Below are 10,468 nucleotides of genomic sequence, written 5' to 3' on the forward strand. Positions count from 1 at the left end.
ATAATGAGCGCAGGACACCAGTTACAGGTATACAGTGACACTGCCGGTCAGGTGGTACATACAGAGCCCGCACAGTGCAGGGTTAGGGAGGAGGATGATAATAATGAGTGCAGGACACCAGTTACAGGTATACAGTGACACTGCCGGTCAGGTGGTACATACAGAGCCCGCACAGTGCAGGGTTAGGGAGGAGGATGATAATAATAATGAGTGCAGGACACCAGTTACAGGTATACAGTGACGCTGCCGGTCAGGTGGTACATACAGAGCCCGCACAGTGCAGGGTTAGGGAGGAGGATGATAATAATGAGTGCAGGACACCAGTTACAGGTATACAGTGACACTGCCGGTCAGGTGGTACATACAGAGCCCGCACAGTGCAGGGTTAGGGAGGAGGATGATAATAATGAGTGCAGGACACCAGTTACAGGTATACAGTGACACTGCCGGTCAGGTGGTACATACAGAGCCCGCACAGTGCAGGGTTAGGGAGGAGGATGATAATAATGAGTGCAGGACACCAGTTACAGGTATACAGTGACACTGCCGGTCAGGTGGTACATACAGAGCCCGCACAGTGCAGGGTTAGGGAGGAGGATGATAATAATGAGCGCAGGACACTAGTTACAGGTATACAGTGACGCTGCCGGTCAGGTGGTACATACAGAGCCCGCACAGTGCAGGGTTAGGGAGGAGGATGATAATAATGAGTGCAGGACACCAGTTACAGGTATACAGTGACACTGCCGGTCAGGTGGTACATACAGAGCCCGCACAGTGCAGGGTTAGGGAGGAGGATGATAATAATGAGCGCAGGACACCAGTTACAGGTATACAGTGACGCTGCCGGTCAGGTGGTACATACAGAGCCCGCACAGTGCAGGGTTAGGGAGGATGATAATAATGAGCGCAGGACACCAGTTACAGGTATACAGTGACACTGCCGGTCAGGTGGTACATACAGAGCCCGCACAGTGCAGGGTTAGGGAGGATGATAATAATGAGTGCAGGACACCAGTTACAGGTATACAGTGACACTGCCGGTCAGGTGGTACATACAGAGCCCGCACAGTGCAGGGTTAGGGAGGAGGATAATAATGAGCGCAGGACACCAGTTACAGGTATACAGTGACGCTGCCGGTCAGGTAGTATATACAGAGCCCGCACAGTGCAGGGTTAGGGAGGAGGATGATAATAATGAGTGCAGGACACCAGTTACAGGTATACAGTGACGCTGCCGGTCAGGTGGTACATACAGAGCCCGCACAGTGCAGGGTTAGGGAGGATGATAATAATGAGCGCAGGACACCAGTTACAGGTATACAGTGACGCTGCCGGTCAGGTGGTACATACAGAGCCCGCACAGTGCAGGGTTAGGGAGGAGGATGATAATAATGAGCGCAGGACACCAGTTACAGGTATACAGTGACGCTGCCGGTCAGGTAGTACATACAGAGCCCGCACAGTGCAGGGTTAGGGAGGAGGATGATAATAATGAGCGCAGGACACCAGTTACAGGTATACAGTGACGCTGCCGGTCAGGTGGTACATACAGAGCCCGCACAGTGCAGGGTTAGGGAGGAGGATGATAATAATGAGTGCAGGACACCAGTTACAGGTATACAGTGACGCTGCCGGTCAGGTGGTACATACAGAGCCCGCACAGTGCAGGGTTAGGGAGGAGGATGATAATGAGTGCAGGACACCAGTTACAGGTATACAGTGACGCTGCCGGTCAGGTGGTACATACAGAGCCCGCACAGTGCAGGGTTAGGGAGGATGATAATAATGAGTGCAGGACACCAGTTACAGGTATACAGTGATGCTGCCGGTCAGGTGGTACATACAGAGCCCGCACAGTGCAGGGTTAGGGAGGAGGATGATAATAATGAGCGCAGGACACCAGTTACAGGTATACAGTGACACTGCCGGTCAGGTGGTACATACAGAGCCCGCACAGTGCAGGGTTAGGGAGGAGGATGATAATAATGAGCGCAGGACACCAGTTACAGGTATACAGTGACACTGCCGGTCAGGTGGTACATACAGAGCCCGCACAGTGCAGGGTTAGGGAGGAGGATGATAATAATGAGTGCAGGACACCAGTTACAGGTATACAGTGACACTGCCGGTCAGGTGGTACATACAGAGCCCGCACAGTGCAGGGTTAGGGAGGATGATGATAATAATGAGTGCAGGACACCAGTTACAGGTATACAGTGACGCTGCCGGTCAGGTGGTACATACAGAGCCCGCACAGTGCAGGGTTAGGGAGGATGATGATAATAATGAGTGCAGGACACCAGTTACAGGTATACAGTGACGCTGCCGGTCAGGTGGTACATACAGAGCCCGCACAGTGCAGGGTTAGGGAGGAGGATGATAATAATGAGTGCAGGACACCAGTTACAGGTATACAGTGACACTGCCGGTCAGGTGGTACATACAGAGCCCGCACAGTGCAGGGTTAGGGAGGAGGATGATAATAATGAGCGCAGGACACCAGTTACAGGTATACAGTGATGCTGCCGGTCAGGTGGTACATACAGAGCCCGCACAGTGCAGGGTTAGGGAGGAGGATGATAATAATGAGTGCAGGACACCAGTTACAGGTATACAGTGACGCTGCCGGTCAGGTGGTACATACAGAGCCCGCACAGTGCAGGGTTAGGGAGGATGATAATAATGAGTGCAGGACACCAGTTACAGGTATACAGTGACACTGCCGGTCAGGTGGTACATACAGAGCCCGCACAGTGCAGGGTTAGGGAGGAGGATGATAATAATGAGCGCAGGACACCAGTTACAGGTATACAGTGACACTGCCGGTCAGGTGGTACATACAGAGCCCGCACAGTGCAGGGTTAGGGAGGAGGATGATAATAATGAGTGCAGGACACCAGTTACAGGTATACAGTGACACTGCCGGTCAGGTGGTACATACAGAGCCCGCACAGTGCAGGGTTAGGGAGGAGGATGATAATAATGAGTGCAGGACACCAGTTACAGGTATACAGTGACACTGCCGGTCAGGTGGTACATACAGAGCCCGCACAGTGCAGGGTTAGGTAGGAGGATAATAATGAGTGCAGGACACCAGTTACAGGTATACAGTGACACTGCCGGTCAGGTGGTACATACAGAGCCCGCACAGTGCAGGGTTAGGGAGGATGATAATAATGAGTGCAGGACACCAGTTACAGGTATACAGTGACGCTGCCGGTCAGGTGGTACATACAGAGCCCGCACAGCGCAGGGTTAGGGAGGAGGATGATAATAATGAGCGCAGGACACCAGTTACAGGTATACAGTGACACTGCCGGTCAGGTGGTACATACAGAGCCCGCACAGTGCAGGGTTAGGGAGGAGGATGATAATAATGAGCGCAGGACACCAGTTACAGGTATACAGTGACACTGCCGGTCAGGTGGTACATACAGAGCCCGCACAGTGCAGGGTTAGGGAGGAGGATGATAATAATGAGTGCAGGACACCAGTTACAGGTATACAGTGACACTGCCGGTCAGGTGGTACATACAGAGCCCGCACAGTGCAGGGTTAGGGAGGAGGATGATAATAATGAGTGCAGGACACCAGTTACAGGTATACAGTGACACTGCCGGTCAGGTGGTACATACAGAGCCCGCACAGCGCAGGGTTAGGGAGGAGGATGATAATAATGAGTGCAGGACACCAGTTACAGGTATACAGTGACGCTGCCGGTCAGGTGGTACATACAGAGCCCGCACAGTGCAGGGTTAGGGAGGAGGATAATAATGAGTGCAGGACACCAGTTACAGGTATACAGTGACGCTGCCGGTCAGGTGGTACATACAGAGCCCGCACAGTGCAGGGTTAGGGAGGAGGATGATAATAATGAGCGCAGGACACCAGTTACAGGTATACAGTGAAGCTGCCGGTCAGGTGGTACATACAGAGCCCGCACAGTGCAGGGTTAGGTAGGATGATAATAATGAGTGCAGGACACCAGTTACAGGTATACAGTGACACTGCCGGTCAGGTGGTACATACAGAGCCCGCACAGTGCAGGGTTAGGGAAGAGGATGATAATAATGAGCGCAGGACACCAGTTACAGGTATACAGTGATGCTGCCGGTCAGGTGGTACATACAGAGCCCGCACAGTGCAGGGTTAGGGAGGAGGATGATAATGAGTGCAGGACACCAGTTACAGGTATACAGTGACACTGCCGGTCAGGTGGTACATACAGAGCCCGCACAGTGCAGGGTTAGGGAGGAGGATGATAATAATGAGTGCAGGACACCAGTTACAGGTATACAGTGACACTGCCGGTCAGGTGGTACATACAGAGCCCGCACAGTGCAGGGTTAGGGAGGAGGATGATAATAATGAGTGCAGGACACCAGTTACAGGTATACAGTGACGCTGCCGGTCAGGTGGAACATACAGAGCCCGCACAGTGCAGGGTTAGGGAGGAGGATGATAATAATGAGCGCAGGACACCAGTTACAGGTATACAGTGAAGCTACCGGTCAGGTGGTACATACAGAGCCCGCACAGTGCAGGGTTAGGGAGGAGGATGATAATGAGCGCAGGACACCAGTTACAGGTATACAGTGACACTGCCGGTCAGGTGGTACATACAGAGCCCGCACAGTACAGGGTTAGGGAGGAGGATGATAATAATGAGTGCAGGACACCAGTTACAGGTATACAGTGACACTGCCGGTCAGGGGGTACATACAGAGCCCGCACAGCGCAGGGTTAGGGAGGATGATAATAATGAGCGCAGGACACCAGTTACAGGTATACAGTGACACTGCCGGTCAGGTGGTACATACAGAGCCCGCACAGTGCAGGGTTAGGGAGGAGGATGATAATAATGAGTGCAGGACACCAGTTACAGGTATACAGTGACGCTGCCGGTCAGGTGGTACATACAGAGCCCGCACAGTGCAGGGTTAGGGAGGAGGATGATAATAATGAGTGCAGGACACCAGTTACAGGTATACAGTGACGCTGCCGGTCAGGTGGTACATACAGAGCCCACACAGTGCAGGGTTAGGGAGGAGGATGATAATAATGAGTGCAGGACACCAGTTACAGGTATACAGTGACGCTGCCGGTCAGGTGGTACATACAGAGCCCGCACAGTGCAGGGTTAGGGAGGAGGATGATAATAATGAGCGCAGGACACCAGTTACAGGTATACAGTGACGCTGCCGGTCAGGTGGTACATACAGAGCCCGCACAGTGCAGGGTTAGGGAGGAGGATGATAATAATGAGCGCAGGACACCAGTTACAGGTATACAGTGACGCTGCCGGTCAGGTGGTACATACAGAGCCCGCACAGTGCAGGGTTAGGGAGGAGGATGATAATAATGAGCGCAGGACACCAGTTACAGGTATACAGTGACGCTGCCGGTCAGGTGGTACATACAGAGCCCGCACAGTGCAGGGTTAGGGAGGAGGATGATAATAATGAGTGCAGGACACCAGTTACAGGTATACAGTGACGCTGCCGGTCAGGTGGTACATACAGAGCCCACACAGTGCAGGGTTAGGGAGGAGGATGATAATAATGAGCGCAGGACACCAGTTACAGGTATACAGTGACGCTGCCGGTCAGGTGGTACATACAGAGCCCGCACAGTGCAGGGTTAGGGAGGAGGATGATAATAATGAGCGCAGGACACCAGTTACAGGTATACAGTGACGCTGCCGGTCAGGTGGTACATACAGAGCCCGCACAGTGCAGGGTTAGGGAGGAGGATGATAATAATGAGCGCAGGACACCAGTTACAGGTATACAGTGACGCTGCCGGTCAGGTGGTACATACAGAGCCCGCACAGTGCAGGGTTAGGGAGGAGGATGATAATAATGAGCGCAGGACACCAGTTACAGGTATACAGTGAAGCTACCGGTCAGGTGGTACATACAGAGCCCGCACAGTGCAGGGTTAGGGAGGAGGATGATAATGAGCGCAGGACACCAGTTACAGGTATACAGTGACACTGCCGGTCAGGTGGTACATACAGAGCCCGCACAGTACAGGGTTAGGGAGGAGGATGATAATAATGAGTGCAGGACACCAGTTACAGGTATACAGTGACACTGCCGGTCAGGGGGTACATACAGAGCCCGCACAGCGCAGGGTTAGGGAGGATGATAATAATGAGCGCAGGACACCAGTTACAGGTATACAGTGACACTGCCGGTCAGGTGGTACATACAGAGCCCGCACAGTGCAGGGTTAGGGAGGAGGATGATAATAATGAGTGCAGGACATCAGTTACAGGTATACAGTGACACTGCCGGTCAGGTGGTACATACAGAGCCCGCACAGTGCAGGGTTAGGGAGGAGGATGATAATAATGAGTGCAGGACACCAGTTACAGGTATACAGTGACACTGCCGGTCAGGTGGTACATACAGAGCCCGCACAGTGCAGGGTTAGGGAGGAGGATGATAATAATGAGCGCAGGACACCAGTTACAGGTATACAGTGACGCTGCCGGTCAGGTGGTACATACAGAGCCCGCACAGCGCAGGGTTAGGGAGGAGGATGATAATAATGAGCGCAGGACACCAGTTACAGGTATACAGTGACGCTGCCGGTCAGGTGGTACATACAGAGCCCGCACAGTGCAGGGTTAGGGAGGAGGATGATAATAATGAGTGCAGGACACCAGTTACAGGTATACAGTGACGCTGCCGGTCAGGTGGTACATACAGAGCCCGCACAGTGCAGGGTTAGGGAGGAGGATGATAATAATGAGCGCAGGACACCAGTTACAGGTATACAGTGACACTGCCGGTCAGGTGGTACATACAGAGCCCGCACAGTGCAGGGTTAGGGAGGAGGATGATAATAATGAGCGCAGGACACCAGTTACAGGTATACAGTGACACTGCCGGTCAGGTGGTACATACAGAGCCCGCACAGTGCAGGGTTAGGGAGGAGGATGATAATAATGAGCGCAGGACACCAGTTACAGGTATACAGTGACACTGCCGGTCAGGTAGTACATACAGAGCCCGCACAGTGCAGGGTTAGGGAGGAGGATGATAATAATGAGTGCAGGACACCAGTTACAGGTATACAGTGACACTGCCGGTCAGGTGGTACATACAGAGCCCGCACAGTGCAGGGTTAGGGAGGATGATAATAATGAGTGCAGGACACCAGTTACAGGTATACAGTGACGCTGCCGGTCAGGTGGTACATACAGAGCCCGCACAGTGCAGGGTTAGGGAGGAGGATGATAATAATGAGCGCAGGACACCAGTTACAGGTATACAGTGACGCTGCCGGTCAGGTGGTACATACAGAGCCCGCACAGTGCAGGGTTAGGGAGGAGGATGATAATAATGAGCGCAGGACACCAGTTACAGGTATACAGTGACGCTGCCGGTCAGGTGGTACATACAGAGCCCGCACAGTGCAGGGTTAGGGAGGAGGATGATAATAATGAGCGCAGGACACCAGTTACAGGTATACAGTGACGCTGCCGGTCAGGTGGTACATACAGAGCCCGCACAGTGCAGGGTTAGGGAGGATGATAATAATGAGCGCAGGACACCAGTTACAGGTATACAGTGACGCTGCCGGTCAGGTGGTACATACAGAGCCCGCACAGTGCAGGGTTAGGGAGGAGGATGATAATAATGAGTGCAGGACACCAGTTACAGGTATACAGTGACGCTGCCGGTCAGGTGGTACATACAGAGCCCGCACAGTGCAGGGTTAGGGAGGAGGATGATAATAATGAGTGCAGGACACCAGTTACAGGTATACAGTGACGCTGCCGGTCAGGTGGTACATACAGAGCCCGCACAGTGCAGGGTTAGGGAGGAGGATGATAATAATGAGTGCAGGACACCAGTTACAGGTATACAGTGACACTGCCGGTCAGGTGGTACATACAGAGCCCGCACAGTGCAGGGTTAGGGAGGAGGATGATAATAATGAGTGCAGGACACCAGTTACAGGTATACAGTGACACTGCCGGTCAGGTGGTACATACAGAGCCCGCACAGTGCAGGGTTAGGGAGGAGGATGATAATAATGAGCGCAGGACACCAGTTACAGGTATACAGTGACACTGCCGGTCAGGTGGTACATACAGAGCCCGCACAGTGCAGGGTTAGGGAGGAGGATGATAATAATGAGTGCAGGACACCAGTTACAGGTATACAGTGACGCTGCCGGTCAGGTGGTATATACAGAGCCCGCACAGTGCAGGGTTAGGGAGGAGGATGATAATAATGAGTGCAGGACACCAGTTACAGGTTTACAGTGACACTGCCGGTCAGGTGGTACATACAGAGCCCGCACAGTGCAGGGTTAGGGAGGAGGATGATAATAATGAGCGCAGGACACCAGTTACAGGTATACAGTGACGCTGCCGGTCAGGTGGTACATACAGAGCCCGCACAGTGCAGGGTTAGGGAGGAGGATGATAATAATGAGTGCAGGACACCAGTTACAGGTTTACAGTGACACTGCCGGTCAGGTGGTACATACAGAGCCCGCACAGTGCAGGGTTAGGGAGGAGGATGATAATTATTAGGCCCCGGATTTTTAGGTTTTAAAAACTTCAGTTTAGGAATTTATTCGTTGTATGAAAATAAAAGAAAACCAGGCAACATATCGGGTCTCCGGGTTTATAGACCCGACCACCGACCAGGCCGTGGAGACCGGAGCTGGCGACCGATCTCCGGTCCTGGCAGCCCAGCACACTTTCAGCGTGGTGGCAGTGCAGGCACCATCCGCCACGGCAGTGGCATTGGGAATCGGTGTAGGGTGAGGCAGAGGTCACGGTGGCGAGAGGCGGCGGAGCCGGTGAGCTTTACCTTAGTGCAGAGTTCGGCAGCAGGTGCGGCTTCCCATTTAGAAAATGGCGACATTTTTAAAATTCCAGATGGCCATGGCTAGCCAATTTTGGCCTCCACGTGTCTTAGCCAGCACGAAACAGTGGGTGTCAGTCCGACAGCAGGGGAGGAGCGAGGAAAAGCTGAAGATGGAAGACGCCAGTGAAGTCCTGGGGGAGGCGACGGCCATACAAAAGAGCTTGAAGACAGCCCCTCCTGCTGCATAATAAAATATTAAAACATTCAGTGTCATGATTTTATTTTTATATTTCTTTAACAGGGGCCAATTGCAATCGCATCGCAGACTCCATAAAACAAGTTTTATGGTAAGAACTTACCTTTGTTAAAACTCTTTCTGCGAGGTACACTGGGCTCCACAAGGATTGGACAATGGGGTGTAGAGTAGGATCTTGATCCGAGGCACCAACAGGCTCAAAGCTTTGACTGTTCCCAGAAGGCATAGCGCCGCCTCCTATATCACCCCGCCTCCCAGCACAGGAGCTCAGTTTTTAGTTAACCAGCCCAATGCAGTAGCAGGAAAAGAGACGACAACGGTTAGTAGCCACATACACCACACTCTCACGACAGGAGAAGTGTCAGCGGCTAATGCCATACCACCCAAAGAAGCTAAGTGCGTCAGGGTGGGCGCCTTGTGGAGCCCAGTGTACCTCGCAGAAAGAGTTTTAACAAAGGTAAGTTCTTACCATAAAACTCGTTTTCTGCTGCGGGGTACACTGGGCTCCACAAGTATTGGACAAAGGGGATGTCCTAAAGCAGTCCCTAATGGGAGGGGACGCACTGTAGCGGGCACAAGAACCCGGCGTCAAAAGGAAGCATCCTGGGAAGCGGCAGTATCGAAGGCATAGAACCTTATGAACGTGTTCACAGAGGACCACGTAGCCGCCTTGCACAATTGTTCAAGGGTCGCCCCAAGAAGGTCCAACAGACCGAGTAGACTGGGCCTTAATGTGAACAGGAGCAGAGAGACCAGCCTTCACATAAGCATGTGCAATCACCATTCTAATCCATCTGGCCAGAGTTTGCTTGTGAGCAGGCCAGCCACGTTTGTGAAACCCAAACACAACAAAAAGAGAATCAGATTTCCTAATAGGAGCAGTTCTCTTCACATAGATACGGAGAGCCCGTACCACATCCAAAGACCGCTCTTTGGGAGACAAATCAGGAGAGACAAGTGCCGGAACCACAATCTCCTGATTAAGGTGAAACGAAGAAACCACATTAGGTAAATATCCGGGACGAGTCCTAAGAACCGCCCGATCATGGTGAAAAATCAGATATGGGGAACTACAGGACAAGGCACCCAAATCCGACACTCTTCTAGCTGAAGCAATAGCCAGCAATAACACCACCTTAAGGGAAAGCCACTTAAGGTCAGCCGAACCAAGGAGTTCAAACGGAGGCTCCTGCAACGCCTCCAAAACCACCGACAAGTCCCAAGGAGCCACAGGCGGGACATAGGGAGGTTGGATACGCAACACACCCTGAGTGAAAGTATGAACATCAGGCAAAGTTGCAATTTTTCTCTGAAACCACACCGACAAGGCAGAAATATGAACCTTTAGGGAGGCCAGACGCAGGCCCAACTCTAG

This window comes from Pseudophryne corroboree, assembly GCF_028390025.1.
Source record: "Pseudophryne corroboree isolate aPseCor3 chromosome 6 unlocalized genomic scaffold, aPseCor3.hap2 SUPER_6_unloc_4, whole genome shotgun sequence".
Lineage (NCBI taxonomy): Eukaryota > Metazoa > Chordata > Amphibia > Anura > Myobatrachidae > Pseudophryne > Pseudophryne corroboree.